The sequence below is a fragment of the Equus caballus genome, chromosome 13, assembly GCF_041296265.1.
Source record: "Equus caballus isolate H_3958 breed thoroughbred chromosome 13, TB-T2T, whole genome shotgun sequence".
Taxonomy (NCBI): domain Eukaryota; kingdom Metazoa; phylum Chordata; class Mammalia; order Perissodactyla; family Equidae; genus Equus; species Equus caballus.
The window spans coordinates 47,802,156-47,826,655 of NC_091696.1; the positions used below are offsets into that span (position 1 = coordinate 47,802,156).

At 41.9% G+C, this 24,500-nt stretch overlaps 1 protein-coding gene across 30 annotated transcripts in view; it reads right to left on the reverse strand.

Moving 5' to 3' along the window:
• RBFOX1 (RNA binding fox-1 homolog 1) overlaps positions 1 to 24,500 on the reverse strand; it is a 1,973,933-nt gene that overhangs the window by 430,694 nt on the left and 1,518,739 nt on the right. The window lies entirely within an intron of this gene.

The window sequence follows — 24,500 nt, forward strand, 5'->3', positions numbered from 1 at the left end:
ATCAAGTGTGAAAAATCCACCACAGTATTTGTTCTGGAACAGCTAAGTCTCATCTTTTCCGGGCCCTACAAAATGCCTAGTCTATCATATTTGTTTCCAACTGCACATTACATCCTTTAACATACCTAACAGTGACTTTCAGGGGAAAATACATTTATAAATGAGCATGGTTGCAGCACCCAACAGTCCCTTTTCCCCCTCAAACTTTTAACTATGCTCATCAATTACTCTTAACGGTGCAAGGACTTGGCAGTGTTTACCCACCATCCTTTCTGAGTTATTCAGCTCGATCTTGCGGCTCATTAAAAGCATCTCTATTTATTTGCTGTGTGTTACACTCCTTAACTTTGGCACAACATGCCAAAAGAAAGCCCATTTTACTTTTCCCTGTGGTGTTAATTGGTAGCGCATGCTGCCTGCCTCTTCATTAATTATGTCAATGCGTATGAAACTTCCATTTTCATGGGGGTGAATTAACAAGGCTTCTCTGAACAGGACTGACAAAAAGCCAGCCCGGCTGCCTGTGACGGCGGGGATAATGGAGACCGCCGGTGGTCAATGCCGTGGTCCATTGCAAAGGCTTACTTTGTCTGGCCCCAGAGCCCTTCTCACCTCTCCTTCTCTTGTGACCACCAGCAGGAAGCAGGCACTTTTGTGAAGCCAGGAACATCAGCTCTGCTAGGGACAGCCCATATGCCTGCCCACCCTCCAGAGATAAGATTGTGCTCAACGTACAAACTGCATGGGGCTGAGGCAGCGAGGAGGGAGGTGGGCCAGTGAAGCCCACCCAATGCAGCAGTGGCTTCCGATGCTCGCCGACAGGTCTCTGATTACCTCGCTGCGGGGGAAGCGAGGAAATAAAAGGTAATCCCTGCTGAAAACCCCTTTATTTATCACTCCAAGAGATGACTCACCATGGTCTCACAGCTAGGGAGGAGCAAAAGAAATACACGCGAACACATGCGCACACACACATCCATACACACACACACACTGCATAACCCTAAAACCCCTAAGCTAAATCACATCTTCTGGCTAATAAAGTCATTCTTTTTTTTTTTTTTTCTATTTCTCTGCTCAATTACTGTGAAGGTTGGTAAAAGAGTGACACCTAGTTACCGCTTTACTGTTTCCTCTCTCAAAAACGTATCCTCGTCTATGTGCTCTCTGAGTAGGATCGGACACACATTTCCATCTCTCTCTCTCTCGCTCTCTCTCACTATCTCTTCATTTCTCTCTCCATCTCTATCTACGTGTCTCGTACGATACACATTGAAGGAGGGTGAGAGAAAGCAAACATACTGATGAAGGCCTAGTGAGAGTGCGTTTTTTAATTGCTACTCCCAAACATGTCTTTGGGAGGGAGAGAATAGCGATCTGCAGAGGATTTAGCCACAGTCGGAAAGAGAAAGAAAACGTAAGGCTTAAGCTCACTTCCAACTCCCTGAGCAAAGAATGGCGGGGTTAGAAAAAGTCAGTAAGATGGGACGATGTAGCCTGGCCTCTGAAGAGGGGAGCTCCAGTCGGATACATGTGCGCCTCCCCACACACACATACAAACACACATATATACACAAGCACACACATATACACAAATACACACAAACGTGTGCACAAATGCACATACACAAAGATACATATACACACACACATATATGCAAGTACAAACAAACACACATATATACACAAACACACACATATATATAAGTACAGACAAACGTGTGCACAAACGCACATACACAAAGATACATATACACAAACACACATATATGCAAGTACACACAAACACACATATATACACAAACACACACATATATACAAATACAGACAGACGTGTGCACAAACACACATACACAAAGATACATATACACACAAACACACATATATGCAAGTACACACAAACACACACATATGTAAGTACAGACAAACGTGTGCACAAACACACATACACAAAGATACATATACACACAAATGCAAATATATATGCAAGTACACACAAATACACATATACATGCAAACACACATGCATACACAAATGCACACAAACGTATGCACAAACGCACATATACACACAAACACAAATATATATGCAAATACACACACACATATACACACAAACACATATATACCACACATACACACAAGTATACGCACATATGCATGCATGAATACACACATGCATACACATACAAACACATATATACACAAACACACACATGCACACACACACAGTCAGTGGAGATAGTGCTATAGCCTCTTCTCGGATGAGCTATTCAAGATTTCAAAACCTGGACTATTAGCAAGTTCTTTCTGATGTCTCACTGCAGTCTTTCCTGCTGTAAAGTAAAGCTTTTCCTCAGAAGAAAGTGAATGGCCTCTATCTAGCAAACACTCCTTCCCGCGGTTACAAAGCAGGTCTTGTTTTTTTCTCTTTTAATTTAAGTCCTTGACCGTACTCTTATAACGAGCTGTCTCATGACCGCTTGTCAGCCTTTTGTGAGGGACAAGACCGAGGGTGGCAGATGTGAGGTTGGAAGTCAAGGGGCAAGAGGATAACAGGCTCACAAACACCAGGAAACACAGGATCAACTGTCCAGTGTCTGGGTTCAATTAGAAATCCCACTGTACTTCCTCTTATCCATGTGCACTCGGGCGCCTTCCTGAGTCCTCTGAGATTTAATTTCTTCACACGTAAAATGATAAAATAATGACTGCCTCATGGACTCACTGAAAACAATGGATACACAACTAGGACACAGGAAGCATTAAATAAATATTTGTGAAAAAATAATAGCTATCAACAACTGCTGCCCTAAGGATCATGTCCCAAGAAAAAGGAGAATCGTATAAGACTAAATGCAGGTCTGTGGAGCGCTCATTACGTGTTAGATGCTGGGCTAAACTCTGTACTTACATCATTATATTCAGTTATCACAACGACCCAGGAGGCTGATGCTATCATTATTCCCATTTTACGGGAGGGAAAACTGAGGCTTAGCTGAGTCAAATAGCTGGCTGAACTCTTGCTGATAGTAAATGGATGAACCTGGACTTATTGATGCTCTTAATTGATATGCAGATAGTGGCACGACTCACAAAACTGAAAAGTGAAACAGCCCAAATGTCTACCAACGGGTGAATAGATAAATAAAATATGGAATCTCCATACAACAGAATGTTCTCTGGAAAGACCTGCTACAACGTGGACGAGCCTAGGAAACGTGATGCTAAGTGAAGGCAAACAGACACAAAAGGCCACCTATTGCAGGATTCCATATCTATGAAACATCAGAATAGGCAAACCTGTAGACACGGAAAGTAGATTAGTGGTTACCTAGAGTTGGCGGGGGGTAAATGAAAGTGGATCTATTCAAGGAGTTTTTGAGGTAATGAAAATGTTCTTCCCCCTGCCCCCAGCCTTACTGAGGTATAATTGACAAATCAAAATTGTATGTATTTAAGGTGTACAACGTGATGACTGATATACACATACACTGTGAAATGAGAATGCTCTAAAATTAGATTGTGGCGATGGCTGCACAGCTCGCAAATATCCTAAAAAGCATTGGATTGTACATATAAAGTGGGTGAATTTTGTGGTATGTGAATTATTTCTCAATAGAGTTGTCTAAAAGGCAAACAAAAATCCTTTCTTACTGTAAGACAAGCAACTCAGACCACCCCACTTATAATCCCATGTATACAGGCATACCACGTGAGGAACATTTATCGACTTAATTTTGCAGAGGTGGGAACAAAGGAGAGAAGGAAACCTTGGAGAAGAGACGCTGGAGAGCAGAGGGAAATTTCTGTAGCACGTGGCAGGTCATGTGAAGGATTTTGGACTTTGTTTTCAGGGTTCAAAGAACTGTGTGTAAATATTTGTGAGTGTGTGCATTTACATGAGTGTGTGTTTGTGCATGTGTGTATTTTCAGCTCTTGGAGAAGAGTTTTAAGTAGCACAGAGACGTGGTCCAATCTATATTAAAAAGTATTGCTCTGGCTGCATAGGATGGAGCGGAGCTAGCTAAACTCAGGGCTGACCAAGCAGAAGCCACAGTGGTTTCCTGTCTAACAGAGAGATGAGGTCTGGACCAGAGACATGGTGGAGATGGAGAGGACGGATGGCTCTGAGAGGCCCATCAGGACATGGTGATTTCCTGGTTGTGGAGAGTGGGAGAGCGCAGGCTGCATGAGAGGGAGGAATTAAGGAGGGCGCCAACGTGTTCAGCTTGAACAATTGGGTCATACCACTTGCTAACATAGGAATCTACGTAGGGAAACGTATTTGCTGGGTAAGATCATCACGTCATTGTGAAGATCACCCTCCTCCCACATGCGTAAGAAATTAAACCTCGGAAGGCCTTTGGGGAAGAAAGAGTAGAAGAAAATAGGATGAAAGACATACTCATGATTAAATGAAGGGCCTACATTTGCTTCATTAGAAATAGAACGCTTCCTTGTTGAGACACATGGTCAAAGACCAAGAAAATAAGGTGGTAGGGGAAAGAAGTAAAAAAAAAGACACTCCCCATGGCAAGCTCAGAAGCTCCCAGAAAGGATCAGCTTCTAGGCAAGGGGGAAATGTCAAATTCCTTCTTGCTTGCTTCTCAGGACAGTGGAGATTAATCCTGAGCTATACAGTGCAAACGTGGGATGTTTTCCTTTCTTAACAGTGCACCACTTCAGAGTTCCCACATGCCCTCTGGCTGGCAAAGCCCTCTAGCTGTCAGTGAATCTGTTCCCCTATTTCTGGGAAGGACTTTTTCAACCCTCATCCATCAGGGAAGTCTATTAGGAAGAACTGGCTTTGGCATTAAATAGACTTGAGTTGGTTTATGGCTCTATCCTTTATTCATGGTGACATCTTGACATCTTGGGGATGTTCTCTGGCATTCTGGAACCTCAGCTTCCTCCCGTATAAAATAGAACAACACCAGGGCTGTTAGGATGATTACATGAGGTAACCTATCTCAAGTGCCCACCCCAGTGCCTGGCACACAGCAGGCTCTCAATTAAAGGTGGGGATGGTTCCCATCACCCTCCATGGAAATGGTTTTCCATCTTTTTTGGTTTGCTTGTTGGCATTTGGGGGTCCTTTCAGGAATTAGGAAAAGCCATGCCCCATGCCCTCAATAAATGCTCATGCGTGAAAACTTTGAACAGACTTATTGAAGTCTGATCCATGGACCACATTTTAAGAATCTTTGATCTCAGGCAGTGATTCTCAACTCGGGTTGCCCATTAAAATTCCCTGGGGAACTTAAAAAAGAATACTGATAATCAAGCCCTTCTTCCTTAAAATTGTCTTTAATTGGTCTGAGATTGGACACAGGCAACATTATTTCTTAAGTTATTCCAGGAGACTGTAATGTGCCATCAGAATGGAGAACTATTGATGAAGGGGGAAATACAGGTGCCTCCTTTCCTCTGCTCAAGATATTACTCTTAGTGTCCCATATTTCCCGTGATTCTGGCAGTGTCTCGAGGTGGTTAGGCCCTCAGCCTCCTAACCCCCATTAGCAGTATAGTTTTGGCAAGATAGTCAGCTCTTTGGCTCTCATTTATTTCTTCTTGTCTATAAAATCAGGAGTGGGACAATCATACTTGTCTTCCAAGATTTGGGGGGAGGGTCAAATGATGCGTTCCATGTAATGGTTCTTAAGATATGTGTGGCACAGCAATAGTTCAATAATAGATCATATGTAGCCATTATTGCCTTCATTAATAATAAGGCCACCACCATCATCATCATCATTAGCATAGTATTCCTTTATGTCGTATAACTAAACTCCTCAAATATTGATGTTATTTTTTTTCTCTGCCTTTTTTTTAAAGCAACTTGTGAGAATGCCTTATTCCCAAGTTCTCAGCCTCCAGGGTGCCTGAGACTCCACTGTTTGGAAGAGTGCCCAGGCCCTATCACTAGGAATTCTAGTTCAGTGGGACCAGGAGGTGGCCTGATAATCCATATTTTAGGGGTCCTGGCAATACTGAGAAGCCCTACTCTACAAGACATCCAGTTTCTGAACGTGCTACACCCTCAAGTAACTTCTCATAGATTCAAGTATGCCCCTACATTTAAAATAGTGTTTGGGGGGAGGCTGCTAATAAGATAAGTGTTCCTCCATCATCAAGCACTAGGGCCATTGATGCTATAGCCAAAAGATTATTCTCCCGGAGGGTAAAGAATTGTGCCAATGTCAGAAGAGCAGAAGCAAAGATCTTATACGAAGGTGGCTGACTTGATGACTAAATCCAGTCCTCTGTGCTCCTTTCATTCTCTTGACCCTATAAGACAGCTGTCACTCAAACCAACTGCTCCAAGCAGGCCTTCTGGACCTGCCGTCCACAGAGGTTAATGATATCGCTTTTCTTTTGGTTACCTTCTCTTTTCACTGCTGCTCATCAGCTAAGCGTCATTCCCTTGACTTGTCTGGAGCCTCCCTGGTCCTGCTTTTCCAGAAATGTGACTCAGCTGGGGGCAGGTTATTCGGGGTGGCTGGATGGGGGTGAGAAGGGGTGGGCAGAAGGGAGGAGGGGTGAGAGGGAAAGGCAATTTACGGCGCCTGTGGGTAGCTGGCTTCCCCCCACCGGCACATTTCTAATTTTATTCTGCCTGCATTTATATCAGGAAATGCTGCAACCACTCGTTCTCAGGGCGGGGGATGGACCGGAGGAAGATGTGAAAGCTCACAGCAGCTTAGAGACAAGAGGTCTTGGAACCCTCTCTGAGGATTCCTCGTTCAGGCCACTGCCCACCTGGCCTGGGAGCTGAAGAGGAAGTGTCCCCATAACCCCCAGCACAGGAATTATTGTAGTTTAGATTCTTGCTCATTTTCCCCAAGAAACTAAAGGAGTTACCTTTGCTTACCAGGTGTGGCTCTAGATTTCAACAACACTCTCTTTCTCTCTTATTTCAAATTCCTGGGATGCTTTTTACATGGAAGATGCTCCCTGGAGCTTTTTCTATTTCCTTTACTTATTAATGGTGGAGCCCTAGAGCCCAGAATTTCTGTCCCTCTGACAGCTACCAGCCCAATGGTTAACAGCCTGGATCTGCAGATCACACAGACCTATTTTTTAATCCAACATGATCATGGACATGTCATTTAACCTCCCTGAATCTCTTTATCTATGATATGAGGATAATAATTGGAATTATAACATTGTAAATAATACATGCAAGAATCTTAGCAACGTACCTGCCACCTACCAAGAGTCCAGTAAAGAATGGCAGTTGTCATCATCATTATCATCATGATAACGGTTGATTTTACATGTCAACCTAGTTAGGCACCTAGTTATTTGATCAAAAACTAATTTTGATGTTGCTGTGACTGTATGTTCTTGATGGGATTAGCATCTACAATCAGTTATCTTTACGTAAAGATTACTAGGGGAAATTTTAGTGGGCCTGATGGAATCTGTGAAAAACCTTAAAAGCAGAGCTGAGGCTTCCTTGAGCAATAAGAAATTTCACCTGTGGACTGCGGCATCGGCTCCTGCCTAAGAGGTCACAGCCTGCCCTTCCTGTCGGCCTGCCCTATGGATTTCAGACTTGCCCAACCAGCCCTCAAAAAATCACGGGAGTAATTCTTAGCAATAAATCTCTTTCTCTCTCTCACTCTTGCCGTGTTTTCATTTTGTAGGTTTAACCTTCCATGCTTTTCCATGCAAACACATACAGGGTGGTGTGGTCTATTAGTTTGCTAGGGCTGCCACAACAAAGCTCCATGGACTGGCTGGCCTAAACGATTGACATTTGTTTTTTAACTTTCTGGAGGCTGGAAGTCTGAGATCAAGGTGTCAGGAGGGTCGGTTTCTGGGAAGGATTCTCTCTTTGGCTTGCAAATAGCCACCTTCTTGTGGTATCCTCCCATGGTCTTCCCTCTGTGCCGATCTGCGTCCTAATCTCCTCTTCTTAGGAAGGCACCAGACCCATTGGATTAAGACCCACCCTAAAGAACTCATTTACTTAATCACCTCTTTAAAGACCCTATATCCAAATACAGTCATATTCTGAGGTGCTGGGAATTAGGACTTCAACATAGGAATGGGATGGGGGACAATTCAGCCCCTAATGGATGGTGAGAGAATTGGTGACAATTTCATACCTTAGCTCCAGTAAGACGCCTGCCTCCAAAACCCAAATTCCAGTGATAGATAGCAATCCTGAGTCTCCCCTGTAGCCACTCATGTCTCCCTCGGTTGCAGGATCAGTGATGCAGGATCAGTGATGCTTTCAGTCCCAGCTTGCCAGAGAGGATGGCATTCACTAAATTTAGTGGGTGATGGGCAAAATAAATTCCACTTCCAAGAGGCTCAAAGGAGCTTCTTGGAGGTAGCTGATGAGGTTCCCTAAGACTAAGATGGAGAGAAAGGGGAGGGTACCCTCTTTGGAGTTGAATTCCCACTTTAACAGTGTATCTTCTCTCTGGCTCTGTCCACTGAAGAAAGGTAAGATGTTCTCTGGTGACAGATGGTGCCCGGTGACAGATGGTGGCCAGCTGTCCTCCATCAGTGCAGGTTCTAGCACAAAAGCCCCCTGACCTGCGTCCAACAGACAAGCTAGCCCTGGATGGGCTGGAAGCAACTGCCATAGAGTGAACCCCAGGTCACTACTCAATTGTTGAGTTCTGTTAAAAAAGATAAGAACTTTCTTCACTTCCATCATCTTTAGGTTGCAGAAACAGTTCTTAGCACTGCGCACAGTTTTGCTGTATGACTTTACAGTGAAGGTTTTGTACTCCCTAGTAATATCACAAATAACCCATCTGGCCCCAAACCTGAATGGCTTTATTTCCATTTCATTACTTTTTGTAGCAAGATCAGTAATTAATTCAACCATTTTATCATTCAAACAGTATTCACTGAATCATCTATTGTGTAGCAGGCACTGTTAGGGGCCAGTCTGGGATGAGTTTGATTGGGTTTTAATAAAGTTTCCGTTTTGGCTCTTTTGTGCTGTGGAGTTCCTCTCTCTACCATTCATGTGAATCTAATGGAAGGAGGAGTTAAAGGTTCTTGGAAGAGACAGTGGAGAAATAATGAGAGGCATGTTCCGTCTGGTCAGAAACATGCATGGTTGATCACCTTGAAACTAGCAGAATGAAGGGCCAGAGCGTGACCAGAGGAAGCACCATAAAGCCTGGTTGATGATGCAATATACATGGAAATGGGCAGCTATGTAAGAGACAAAGGTAATGAAGATGCTATAAAAGAAAAGACAATGTAAACCTCTTGCTGATCAGGTAAGAAATGCCATGAAGATGGATGGGGTTATTTGAAGACTCTACACGTCTGTATGGTATTTCCATAAAGCCCTTGAAGTGGTGGGGATGAGGAATGAGATTACAATGAGCTGCAAAGGGCTAAATTGGCTGCAAAAGGCCATGAAGCGGTGAGCACAGTAAGTGGGACAAACGTAGAGAGAGGGAATGGCTCACGGCAAGTGGAAGAGATAAACTAGCATTTCAAGTCAAGAGGATTTCTTCATTCTCCCCAATATTTTTGGATAAGAGTATATTGTCTGATTGTTTATAAATCCAGAGCTAAAAATAATAAACAAAAAACTGTGATCTAAAATGTGTCTGTGCTAAAATGCCCCCTTTCAAACTCTTCCATTGCATATTTCCTCTTGGCCGGGAGCTGCGAATTCAGTTATGGAAAATCTCATAGTAAATGTCGTGGGCATGTGTTTGTCACTTCGTAAATCCTCACTCTGTGCTTGACAGGACTCCAAGATCACCTTTTAAAGCTAATCTAGCTGAGGGATAAGACAGAATTCTTAGCACTTCAACTCGAGTACAAAATGACTGGCTATAAAAATCTGCCTTAACCCATATGATTGGCAGAGGGTTATAGTACTGTAGGCAACTCACTTTTGAGAGCTTGCAAGTTTCTTTCTTACAAAAAATACCTGTAAGCAAATATCCTAATTGCTAAAAATGCAGGCAGTGTATTTATAAGGGGTCTGTTAGCTTTATCTGGCAATATAAAGTCAGACACATTACACAGCACTCAATTTCAAAACTTCTACCTACTCCACGTCCTCAACTTGGCAGATCCTCACAGGGCAAGCACCGAATACTAAGACATTATCCCCGACTACATCTATTGTACCTACTAAGTCATCCTGAAAAGATAATCATTCTATACTGACTGGCTTACTCTGACAATAAATATTACTATATACAGAGGATATTTTTTACAAATTAGACTAAAAGTAAGCATTTACTTTAATCTGCTATATATTTTATTGAGTTCCTGATGTCAGATCAACTAAAAGGAAACATGCTACTCTCCTCTGGGTGGTGAAGTCACTCCTGTGTCAAAGAACACCATCTGCCATAGACTCATCATGCTGGTGATTGAAACATCTGAGAAAGCAAATAATTTTCCTGTATTCCTCCCCGAATGCTGAGAAGTGGGCACTACTGGCTGCCTTACTTTTGAGTGTGTAAGCAGAACATTATTTGCTCCTCAGTAATTGCTACACACAGTTCCCTCTGTGGTGAGGCATCAATTCACCGCCCCAGAGATAATCATTACAGACCCTACACTAAGCTTTGCCCTTTTAAAAGACTCAGAACCTCCTTTTCTTCCTTATCTTTCTGCCCACCACCAACGACTGTAGGTGGAATGACTAGGTTTATGTCAACACTATTAATGACCAGGAAGGCATGAAAATCCAGTCTTCCAAGTGTGCCACACGTGAACACAGATAGCAGGAATACAAGTATGGTAGGCAGAAACACACCACTAAAAGTTTTGCATTTCTCTCCATAAGTTTTCACTTAACTGGAATTTTCCATAATACTCACCTGGACAACAATCTTTTCTTTGACTATTTACTCCATCTCTCAGTGTCTCTCTTAATGTCAGAGAGGGGAGTGGGGAAAGCAGATATAAGGGAAATTAAATGTTCCACATATAGTTTTTACCTCTACCTTGTAGGGAAGTGACATAATCCCTCTTTCTCTGTCTTTCTCTCTCTCTCACATACACACACACACACACACACACACACACACTGGAAGGAGAGTGCGGGATAAAGAGAAAGTTGCATTATTTTTCATAATAAAGAGAGAAGACAAAAGGAATTTAGGGTTCTGGTGGGCAGCCCCAGAGAGAGCATGAGCACAAGTCAGATATGAGAGGTGTAGTGGTTTTCACTGAGCCATCAGAGTGATATCCTTTTGATACACATGATATCACTTTGCATCCTAATTGAAACAGACCAACAGAAAAATCCATACCCAGCAGGGCATCGGAAGCTTTCCACGGTACATCCCTGCCTGCCTCTTCCTCCCTATTCATATCTCTTTTTGCCTTGCATGTCAGTCTCCCCACCGCACCATCCACACTGGCCTCGTTTGTCTTTCTTGAGCACATTCAGATCCTTTGTTTGAGGACCTTGTATTTTGGTTCTTCCACTTAGAACCTTCCTCACCCTTACCTTCACACGGAGATGCCTTCTCAACCTTGGATTTGAGCTGGCAACCCTTCATAATTTCTTGAATATGTATCATTATCTCTCATCATGGTAAGGACAATTTGCTCGCTGATTTTATTTATTTATTTTTGGGGAGCATCTCTTCCAGCACAACACTATAAACTTCAAGAAGGCAGGAACTTGTATGTCTTGTTTACTAGCTCATTAGCATCAAATACATGTTTGTTGAATGACATGAGTGGCTCATTCATCATCCACTGGGAAAGAAGAAAAGAGAAAAGAAAAGATAGGAGAAGAGAGGAATGGTGAGGAGGAGAGAGGGGCAAGAGAAGAAAGAAGAGAGATGAGAAGAGGGGAGGGGAGTGGACGGGAGGAGAGAAAGAAGGGGAGAGGACTGCGGGGAGAAGAGGGGAGGGAAGGAAAGGCTAGAGGTCAAGATGCAAGGGAAAAAAAATGCCAGTGCCCAATCCCTGGTGTCTGAGAAGATTGAGGAACTTCAAAAAACAAGGATGCTAATATTGAATTCTAAATTGTTTGCTGTACCGTGTTGCCTCTATCATCTCTAACTTCACATTAAAAGATGCTACACACGATGGTCTTGGATGATGCTACATGTTTGGGGTGGGCCTGAGAAAGGGGCAATAGACTAGAGGTGGGAGGAGATCACCAGGAACAGAAGATTGGAATGAGTGCTAACCCTGAGAAAATAACAAATCCCTCCAGGTATACACAGATACCCAGGATGGGCAGTGCACTTTCCACCACACATGGATAAGGGTTGTAGCCAGTTTAAATATAGAAGGCTGGAAAAGTTCGAGGCACCCAGACTGCAGATCTAAATGTTAATCAAAGATTGCGACAGTCTTAAAATACAACGTGAGTGATGTTTGAGAACACAGCACAGCTTGTGCAGCCCTATGTAAAGCAGATGCAAATCATATGTAAATGTGTACATGTCCTCCTTGACAACTTCTGACTATAGCCCCCTTCTGAGGTTTAGCTCTCCGGACGTCCTTAGATTTCTAGTTAAATCAGTGGATGGGGAGCCACTCTCTCACCTTTCAAGTCAGAAGGCTGGGTTTTGAGGGGCTTTTGAGAAGAAGTCACTAACAAGTTGATATTTGCGGAGGCAAATGGGAAACTCAAGTGCCATTTGCCAACAAGAGGGTGGACTGGGACTCACAGATAAAGGGACCTGCTCCTGAGCTGTAAGAAGGTTGGACAAGGTTGTGCTGGCTGAGAACCAACTCATTGCAATTCCAGAGGCAACCCATATTGATTTTTTCCTATTTTCTCTTGTGATAAAATACATATAACATAAAATTTACCATTTTAACTAGTTTTAAGTGGACAGTTGAGTGATATTAAGCACGTTCATATTGTTGCATAATCATCGCCACCATCTATCTCCAGAACTCTGTTCACTTGCAGGACTGAGATTCTGTACCCATTAAACAATAACTCCCCATCCTCCCTGCCACCAGCCCCTGACATACACCATTCCACTTTTTATGATATTGACTACTCTAGGGACCATATATAAGAGGAACATACAGTATTTGCCATTTTGTGACTGGCTTATTGCACTTAGCCTAATGTCTTCAAGATTCATTCACGTTTGAGAATACATCAGAATTTCCTTTCTTTTTAAGGCTGAACAATATTCCATTGTATGGATATATCACATTTTGCTTAGCCATTCACATGTCAATAGACGCTTGGCTTGCTTCCCCACTTTAGCTATCGTGAATAAAGCTGTGACAAACATAAGTGTACAAATATCTCTTTGAGACCTTGCTTTCAATTCTTTTGAGTATATACCCCAAAGTTGAATTGCTAAATCATACGGTAATTCCATTTTTAACTTTTTTTGAGGAATTGCCATACTGTTTTCCACAGTGGCTGCACATGTTACATTCTTACCAACAGTGCACAAGAGTTCCAATTTCTGAACATCCTTGTCAACACTTGTTCTTTTCCATTTTTTGATAGTAGCCATCCTAACGGGTGTGAGGGGTTAGCTTATTGTAGTCTTGACTCACATTTCCCTAATGATTAGCGACGTGGAGCATCTTTTCATATGCTTGTTGGCCATTTGTATACCTTCTTTGGAGAAACATCTATTCAAGTCTTTTGTCCATTTTTGAATCAAGTTGTTTTTTGTCGGTTGCTGTTGAGTAACTCATGTTCATTTTTTGCGCACAGGTAAGTCAGTCTAGTAGGAAGACCCTTAAGAGATTCTTCCAAAGGCCATGTAGATGCCATATCTATGCTTATCCTCCTAACAAAGGCTGTTTAGGTTTTAACTGGCTTCCTCAGTTTCTCTAAGTTCCATTAGTGTTCTCTCCAACATACATCCCATAGTCAGCTTTCACCTGGAGGTCACCAGCTGAATGATCTTCCTCACTCCACGCTTGCCATGCCCCATCTCTACATGGCAGCTGGAGTGAGATTTGTAAATAAGTATCAGATCATCACTCTCCTGCTTACACCAAACTAAGGACTTCCTGCCTCACTCAGAAGAAAATCTTCATATCTTAGCATGGCCTACAAGAACATATGGGACCTGGTCTTTCTTGTCCCTCTCCCTTATCCGGCAACATCTCTACATCTTCCACCACTGTCTGACCATCCCGACTTTCTTCTGTTTCTCAGTCATGCCATATTGATCATTTCGGTATCTGGCACTCCTCCAGCTTGGAACGCTCTTCCTCCAGAGCCACACACACCTGATCCGTTTTGCCACTGATATCTCAGAGAGACCGTTCCCCCCGTGTGCCAGAGTAGCCTCAACCATCACCCCAGTCCCTCTCTCTCACATGTCTCTGTTGTATTCCTTGCAGATCAGATTTTGCTTTCTGAAATTATTTTATATTTGTGTTTTCCGCCTTGATCTCATAAAACTGGGTTTGGTTGCTATATACAGAGCCCCCAAATCACTGCAGCTTAAACACAATGTAGGTTTATTTTTCTCTCCCATAAAAGAGGTCTGGGGCTAGGCAGTCCATCATAAACCTTGTTGCTCTTTTCACTTTTCTGTACCACCATCCTTAGGACATAGATTCCATCCTTAACGTTGCCTGAACATCACATGGTTTCAAACAGCAGGAGAGAGAAAAAGTCAGGGTGTAGGAAGGCTGGCATCCTAAGTGAGTCAGCCCCTATTAGAGGGTTTTCCCAGAAACTGAACCTAATAATTTTCATTGCCATCTTGTTGGTGACCCCTCTTTGCTAGGAAATCTGGAGAACATTGGATTATTTTCCTTTAATTTAGGCATCCTGGCTATGACTAAGGGACCTATTACCAAGGAGTCTATTACTAAGAAAGAAGGAATTAACGGCTTTTGGGTAGGCAGCTGGCAGTTTCTGTCACAATTCCTCCTTGAATGTTTTTCCTCAACCAGAAAATATGAGCTCCATGCAAGCAGCCATCTTATCCATGTGGTGTAATGCAGTATGCCCCGTGCTGGCTGCAGTGTCTGATGAGCACGTCATAAACAGAGGTGCAATAATCATTTGCTGAATAAGGATGAAGCACAGTTGTGGCTCTTATTTTCCAACATGATGTTTAAGAACATGCATGGATCCTTTCTGCCATGTTCAGATTCTACCATAAGACAAGCCAATTTAGCATCACCATTCCATTGTCTTCCCTCTTCCCCACACCTCTTTCTGGGAAAAAAAAATATCTTCCTTGAATTTAAGAGTCATAGGATCATTCTTATCATTTACAGGAGAGTGGGGTTTCCATTCCAAAAATTGCTGATATCTAGAGTTTATATTATGTTCCACATGGAGCCCAATTTTGTAGGCTAGAACAATTCAAACCCTTTTTATTGACACCCTGTGTTCATGTTCCTGACAATAAAATGTAGCTGTGGTGTGACTTTTAGATTTCTTTTCAGAATTTTCCAGGAATCTGGCCCTATGAATATTGCTGTTTACATTCAAGAAAGGGGGTTATTGCAAAAGTGGTCCCACAATCTTCTTTTTGTCTAATTTTGTTCCAACCCTACTCAGACTATTGGCCAATGCCATGTATGGAAGTGGATGCCATCCCTCCAAATAAGAACACACAATGGCCTGACAAGTGGTGGTTGAGTTAAAACTTCCAAAGCTTCAGGCACCTGCTGCCTAGAACACGCAGACATCTATTCCCAAAGACATTTTAAAGTGCATGATTCAGAGCCCATCCTGAAAACGTTTCTCATCTATTACTTTTTAACCGATTACCATTCGATTTTTCAAATGATAAAACAGGAAAACCTTTAAACACTCAGTACATCCTGAATTATTAAACATAAAAGGGCACTTTGGTGTATTTATTATCACACTGGAGAAAATCTTGTCTGGTTTAGCCTCTTAGCTCCTTAAAATGTCCCCTCTACACCGAAGTGGAGTTAAAAATGCATTGCCATAAAACTCCATCCATTTCCAATTTTCTCATCTTCAGTTTCTGACATTACGAGCTGTCACCTTCCCAGGCTGCAACTTCCTCTGGGGAGGAGGATGGTCATGTGATGCTGGTGGTCATACTTCACTGGCCCCTTGGTACTGAAACTGAGCCCTGGTGCTCAGAGCTCCTTCCTGTTCCACTCTCTAGATGGCCTTCGTTTCTCAAAGGATCAATTCCTGGGGGCTTCTTGCAAGCATAGTTCCTACTGTGCAAACTATGTGCAATACAGCAAACTCATTTCCTTGAACCCTATGCTGAGTTTTACCTCTGATAGTGCTTTTTATTTTTTTTAAATGGAAGTGAAATTCACATGACATGAAATTAACCATTTTAAACCATACAATTCAGTGGTATTCACATGTTGTACAACCACCAACTCTACTTAGTTTAAAAATATCTTCATCGTCCCCAAAGAAAACTTCATATCTATTAGCCAGTCACTCCCTCTTCCCCCTCACCTACAAACCCCCATGCTGTCTCTATATCTTTTCTGTCTTTATGTCTCTATGGTTTTCCTACTCTGGACCTTTCATATATACACAATCATATGATATGTGACCATCTATGTCTGGCTTGTTTCACTGAGCGTGACATTTCCAAGTTTCATCCATGTTACAGCATGTAATGGAATTCATTACTTTTTACGGCTGAATGAAATTCCATTGCATGGATATACCACGTTTCATTTATCCATTCTTCCACTGGTGGGCATTAGGGTCATTTCCAACTTTCGTCTATTGTGAATAATGTTTGAACCTTCACGTACGAGTTTTTATTTGAGCAGCTGTTTTCAGTTCTCTTGGGTATATGCCTAGGAGTGGAATTGCTGTGTCATACGGTAACTCTATGCTTAACTTTTTGAAAAACTGCCAAACTGTTTTTCACAGTCTGATCGTACTTTTCGCTCACAGATTTTTAGGCTCTCTCCTCTTGACACCTTTTTAACTTAGCACTCAAGAAAAGATCATTCCAGAAACAGAACGGAGCTCTGGAATTCCCAAAAGCAGATGTGAAAACCAACAGCACTCCTCTTTGCTTCAAACACAACAATATGAAGCATGGGATGCTCAGAGCCATATTTTTCCTTACTCCTTTCCTTTGTCCCATGGGAGGACAGCTGTGCAGGAGGCTTAGAGGAACCACACCTGTATTTAGTTTCAACAGCCTGGAGAAACCAGAGAATGCTGGGTGAAGGCATGTTGGAGGTGGGATGGAGGGAGAAAAAGCAATGGGCGGGGAGGGAAAGGAACAATCCATGTGTTGAGGAGTTAGCAGACAAGGAAAAATAGCCTGGCTATTCAGGTTGGCTACGATGTACATCTTTGAAACGGAGTCTTTTAAACTCTCCTTAAAATTACCCTGACTTGCATAAAAAGATGACACCACTGGCTTTATATATTTCAGATAGTCCAACTTCCCCTCTGCACACCACTCTCACCGTATTTAGTGGTGCATATTTATCTTTGGCTCAGAATTCCACTTCCCCTTCCCTTTGCAAATGCTCTCCTCTTTGCCTAAAACGTCCTTCTATCAATTGTCTGTCTTAAAAATGCCTACCCATCCTCAAAACCCTGTCCAGAAATCACCACTCTCCTCTAACCATCCAAGACACTCTTCTCATCATGACTCCTGCCCCCATGCACACATATGTCATTCAATTTTACTTATAGTTATACACGTTTGTCTCCCCTTCCTAACCATGTGTTCTTTGAAGGCATGAATCCTGGCTTCCTCTAAAAAACGAGGATACAAATATTCACTTCTCAGGGTTCTCATCAGACAAGGTGAGCTCACACATTTAGAGTACTGCCTTGTACATCATAGGTACTTAATATATTTGCAAAGCATTTGGACCTTTGGTCCCTGTACTACCAAGATTGGCAAAGGTCTGAACAAAAGATGCTTCCTGATTGTGCACTGCTAAGCAGATCTGGTAAATGGGGCTAGGGAGGGAGGAGAAGAGGGGTGCAAGAAAAGTTGGGGAAAAGATTCACTGGGGGATCGACAGGATGAAAGGTGAGAGTGACTACAACATGGCCAGCCCCATGAGCAGTACATTTACAGCATGTACATGCACTAAATAAATTGAGCCATCATAACTATCATTATTATTGCCACTCTGACTATGGGACATCCTGATTTAAACTTCAAAATTGCTGGTCTAAGCCTGTGCTTTAGGTTTCTTTGGATGAATAAAAGAAGGAGGAAAAAGAAGAAGAGGAGGAAGAGGAGGAGGATGAAGAGACGGAAGGAGGGAGATCAAAACAAACAAGCCAAAACAGTAATCAATGAAGCTTCATAATTCCCTCTGGGAGGCTGAGAAAGATGATCCTCACTTTCTTTAGATGCTCAGAACCTAGGAGAAAGTCCTTAGATCATGCCACAAACAGCAACATGACAGAGAATGGAAGGAAACACAAGTTGTATGTGCTTAAGCTACGTTCAATAACACAGTTATAAGCCAGGCAGCTTGCTTTAAATGATGATTATCTTAGGTACTCATTAACCCTTCCGAATCTGTGCTGTTGAGTCATTGCCTTCTTCTGCCACAGCACATACCTGATGTTGGATGCCTGCCCCCATGCATGCAATAGTTCTCTCCTCTGACCTGTAACTACATGGTCGACAAAAAGTTTGTACACCGGTTCATTAACAGAATGGGTTAGGATTGACAGCACAACCAAAATTCTCACAAGTAGCCATATTTTGCAAGCCTGAGATGACAAATAATGTAAGAGGATGAGGCACAGTAAGAGACATTCTTTCACGTCACCAAATATAAGGATATTGCAGAAAAGCCAGACCAGTAGCAGAGTACAAGGACAATGACATACTTGATTTAAGGCACAAAACACAGTGTTGTTAACAGACAGTAAGGGCTTCTTAATAAAGTTCAGAAAATAGAAATTTTAGAAATTCTGTTGCTAGAATTAGCAGAAAAGGAACAGCAAGTTAAGGGCCAATGGATTTAGTTAATCCCAGTCAAATTTTAATGTTGAGAAGACATTATTTATTTGTCTTTGAAGTCTCCACTTTCTGAATTCAGTGAAATTACTTCTTTCTGGGGAAGAGGTAGAAAACAAAATGGTTTCAAAGATGTTTATGGGCCTTGGAGCTTAGCAATGAACAGCTCTTTAGTAATTACAGCCAACACTTTGAAATCTTTAGCCCTTAAAGAACCAGATGTCCCCTGACCTTAGCCATTCTTCTGCCACTGTCACTAAATGGCCACCATGTGTCATAATGATAAACGATCAGCTGCTTAATATATCTTTGCACTGATGTCCTTTGCTTCCACTGAAACACACTATTTTAAAAAGGCAACTTTATATCAATACTATAAACAGAAAAGAAAAAAATGATATTACTTATTCCAAATAGAGTTACATAAAATGAACACAGTACAATCATAAGTTATTGAAATCTTGCTACCATTAGCCGCAGACACTGAGCCTGAGGCTTCTACTTTACTATTAAAAATGGAGATCGTCAAGTATTAGGGAGATGTTAAGACACCCCAGAACCAAACAAAGACTTTCTCAATAAACAGGGAAGCAGAAAGAGAATTGAAAAGTGACTAACTCCTTTGGCAAAAGATTGATTTAATGTTATTTAATATCATCTTTATGTGCCACCTAAGTCCACAATACTCAGATGGGATTTATAATTTGAGAAAGACATTTTCTAGCCAATGCTTCTTTTAAAAAAAAATAAAGAATACTGCTGTAGTTTCAACTGCTATTAGAATATCTTATCTTTCCGGTTAGTTCTCCAAGAAAATTTCACTCTCATGTTCTCTCCTTCTTGGGGCAACATTTCTTCCAATTTTAAGTTACCTCAACATACTACTATAATTGCCACTAAGACTGGCTAAGACTCATCATACTACCATCATTGCTGCTAACACTCACTATGGTAGAGTATAGTGCTAACATATCGGGCTGCCTGCCCGTGGTGGCTGTTTCAGAGCATGGACCCCGTATCTGTAATCCTCTGCTACACACCAGCTGTGTGACCCTGGACAGGTTAACATCTCTCTGCTCAGTCTCCGAATCTATAAAGCCGGGTACAATAGCTCCTACCTCATTGGACTGAGGGAGGTAACACATGTAAAATGCTTAAACAGTGCTTGGCACATGTAAGGACCAGCTGAGCATTTGCTGCTATATTATCTGCCTGCATTTGTTTCCTATTGCTGCTGTAACAAATTGCCACAAATATAATGGTTTAAAACAACACAAAATTATTATACTATGATTCTGTAGTTCAGAAATCTGATGGAGGTCCCATTGAGCTAAAATTAAGGTATCGGTGGGGCTGTGTTCCTTTCTGGATCCTCTAGGGGACAATGTGTGTTCTTGCCTTTTCCAGATTCTAGAGGCTGCTTGCAATTCGTGGCACATGGCTCCCTTCTATTTTAAAGACAGCAATGGCTGGTCAAGTTTTTCTCAAGAAGCATCACTCTAACTCTCTCTCTTCTTGCCTCCCTCTTCCACTTGCTAGGACGCTTGTGATCATGTTAGGTCCATCCAGATAACCCGGGATATTTCCCCATCTCAAGGCCAACTGATTGGCAAGATTAATTCTATTTGCAACCCTAATTCTTCTTTGCCATATAATCTAACATATTCATAGCTTCCAGGTATTAGGATGTGGACATATTGGAGGGGAGAGGCATTATTTTGTCTACCACACTGTCAAATTGTGAGACACCTATCCACACAAGGAGAGCAGAAGACGTGGCTTTTCTCCTTGGACAGTATGTGAGACTGTCCGAACGAGATGCCTCGAACAAGTGACCCTTGAACTTGATCTCTCCTATTAGCCTGTTTTGTACATCCCACATTTTGCTTTAATTGCTTATAAAATATTTGTATTTTGAAATAATTTTAGACTCACAGAAAGACTGCAAAAATAACACAGAGAATTCCTGTGTCTCTCTCACCCAGCTCCCCCTAACATTAACCTCTTATTTAATTATAGTACGATTATCCGCACCAGGAAATTAACATTGGTACAATACTGTTAACTAAACTGCAGATCGCACTGGGATTTCATCAGTTTTTTCCATGCACCTCCATTTTCGGTGCCGAGATCCCATCCAGGTCTCACCTCGCGTTTTGCTGTTATTTCTCTTCAGTCTCCTCTCCATAGACACTCTAGCTCATCCACCTTTGGTCGAGCTGAATTGTGTCACCAAGTACTTCCCCCTTTGCCTTGTGTTATCATCTGAGACTGTTGCTATCAGAAACAGAAGTGGGGGTCAGCATTCCTTCTCTTTCTCTTCATCCTCCACTTTCCTCCCTTCCTTCTGGTTTTGAAAACAGCCCACGAAATGGTACAGAAAGGGCATCGGTAGATTAACAACTGTTTCCCTCTAATAAAATGTTAAACGATGTTGAAAATTAATCACTAGGGCTGTTGTGCTGCCTTCCTCAGAGGGAGACGGCTCAGGAAATTTAATAAATTATTATCACAATGATGTTCCTATTATAAAATTTGCATTTCATTCCCAAGGCTTGCATTCGGTCTCAAAGTTGCCTGATGGTGGTTAATAAAACCCAAACGGACTCTTTCGCCTCAATGGTTAGAGGACTATCCTTACAGTGGTACGTCAAAGGCTATTCTTTGGGCTTCGTACTTAATTACTTCAGCTTCTGCTCTAACCTCCTTCTTTACGATTTTTGTTTCTTTAAGACAACTAAAGAGTATTTAATCACGAGCATGCCCTCCTGCCGGAAATGCACGCTGTAATGATATCCCTGGCTTAAAAGCAAATCTAATCTACTTGCTTATTAAATTTAAATGTGTTTAAGGCTGATATGGTTTGAAGATGATATGTAAAATAACAGCCTCCATGGTTATAAATGTCAACTCTAAAAATTATATGCAATATAACATACAAAATAAATGCTGCTTCATCTTTACATTCCACTGTGATCAATTCATTAAACGATGTATTACAAGCCATGAGGACGATTGTACAATGCAAGACGCCATTTGTCATGGCGTATTCTAAAGCACCCAGGAAATGCTGTAGAGATTTTTTTTTTTTGTCAGCAATGGATTATAGTTCTTATTAGAAAAAGGGAAAAAAGCAGCTTTCTGATGTACCATGACTGGAATTACTTCTCCAATCAAATATTAAAGACTGAAGAAATCCATTCTTATGACAAAGTTCCACATTAAAAAGTGGGAGGGGTGAGCAGGGTTTCCTTAGCAAGAGAGCGCTTAGTATAAACAGTAAGTATGATGATAAAGAATTAAGACGGATTTCCCTCTGGGTTACGAATCACAGTTTCATAATGTTCTAATCGTGTCACATTTATACCCTAGGAGTCTTCAAACTGGATTGAGCATCAGGATCTTATGGTGGGGGGGGGGGGTGCTGCAATATATCTTCCCGGGCCCCTTCCTCAAGGCTCTAATTGAGAAGATTGGGGAGAAGCCTGGAAATTCCCATTTTTTTTTTTCAAGAAAGCTTCCTTCATGATTCTCTGAACAGTTAACATACTCTGAAGCATAATGAAGATTTGTTTAGTATGTGTGTATGTGCAGCCAAGTCTGTTTTGACGCTTAAAATAAATGAGTGATTCAGTGAATATGAGGGATTCTATATGCCCCAGTGAGCAATTTGCACCACACAGTTAGAGCCACAGCGGCCAGGAGAACAACACTCCGATTCTCTTTGTTGGTGGGGCACTTCCAGCGGTGCTGACTTCTAGGCAGCTCTACCATTCTGTATGCCCAACTTTCTCAATTTTCCCTTCAACTTAGGTCACTTCCTCTCTGCTCTTTAGCTTATCATTTAGAGATCAGAATTTCATTCAGAAAAAAAAAAACTGCCTGGCTGGGAAGTCCCAATCCCTCTCGGGAGTTTATTTAAGAATGAGAAGAATCAATCCTAATACAGGCTAACCAAAAATGAGGACTGTTGGCTCCCGCGGAAAGGATTTTTATTTTAAATTATAAAAAAAAAAATTTATTTTAAATTTATTTCAATTTGTGTTAAGCAAACCAGTTTATCCATGGTTTTCTGTTCCTTCATGCCCTCTAAGAAGTCTTGGGATTTTGTCATTACTCAACAGAGAACTCTGCACTTGAGCCACTAATTGATGTTCTGCCCAATAGTCTTCTGTTTCAATTAGGATAATGATCCTTTTTCTTCTGTATTTGAGTTGGGCCCATTCCAGACACACAGGTGATCAGGATACAGACTGGCTAGGACAGATTCTTCCAGAAAGCTGGGAGAAAGAAATAAAACTTTATTCACCAGATGTATTGGAAAAGTTATACAGGAGATTGCCTGCAGGTAGCTGGGAATCATAAGGGCTGCTGACCTAGACAGCCTCAGTAATTTAAAACCTATAGCACCTTTCTCCCCGTGGGAGACTAGTTTATAAATTAAGAGATAATGAGATATAGATAATTATGTCTCACAGAGTGGCTTATGCCCTCTGTTTAGTGTGTGTGTGTTTGGGGGAGAGGTGTTCTGGAGTGGTGGCAATACATTCAAGGAATTGAGGAAACTATCTAAATCAGTGTGAGTCTTCATAGCAGGATCCCTGTGGATCCGCCATCCTCCTGGCTTCATCAATGAAAATCACTCAACCTTCCCTTCAAATGCCTTGAAATCTTGACCTGCCTCTGGCCAGAGTTTCCTGAACCAAACCTTCATTGGATGGTCCGTCCTGCTCCCCAGGCAGCAGTTATGGCCTTCACAGTGTCAGAGAACTTCCTCCCACCCCTAATTGCCTGCTGGTCTCCACTTTCTGTTTCTTCAACCATTTCCTGGAAGGCTCCCCAAACTTTGAACCTTTTAACAGCCAACTCAATGTCATTCCTCTGTTCCTTTTTAGAATGCCTTGCACCATCTCTCACGGTCATACTTTCTGCAATCATGAGACTACTCTGCATCAGAACCCCAAATAAATGAGGACACGTTCAACTCAGGATAGAGATGCTGAAGATGATATGATAAGCCAGCGCTCATTGGATAAGTCTGCAGTGTGAAGTCCTCTGATTTCCTTACAGTATAAAACAGCTTTCAGGGAATGAGATGGGAGAAAAATCACATACACACACACAGCCAAACATTTCCTTTCCAGTAACTTCAGTTAGAGTCCATATTAGACCTCTGTATCATGCAGTTAAAAGCTTCCTCCAAATGGTATTTTGAAACTAATTGCAATGCAAATTTCAACTTTAGAGGTTTTAATAAAACCCTACTCAGACAATACAGCATTTTAATGCAAGACTTACAAAGCCAAAGGAAATACAGGAAGACGTGCTATGCCTCTTCGTTTTAGCTGAGGATACTTTTGTTACCTTCTCCAGCTTTGCAGCCATGGTCTGTTTCAAGGAGCATGCGTTGGAACCTATACTTGGGCATGAGGGGCTTTGTTCCACCACATTTATGCTTCTGGTTTCCTTTCCAGTTAGACAATACATCTCTTACTGAATTGGCTGATACATCACAATTCTTTAACCCAATCCCCCAAATATCCCACATTTCACGCAGAAAATGTAAAAGTTAAAGAAAAAATAAAATGAAATAAAATGATCTATAATCCCACTGTCTAGAGA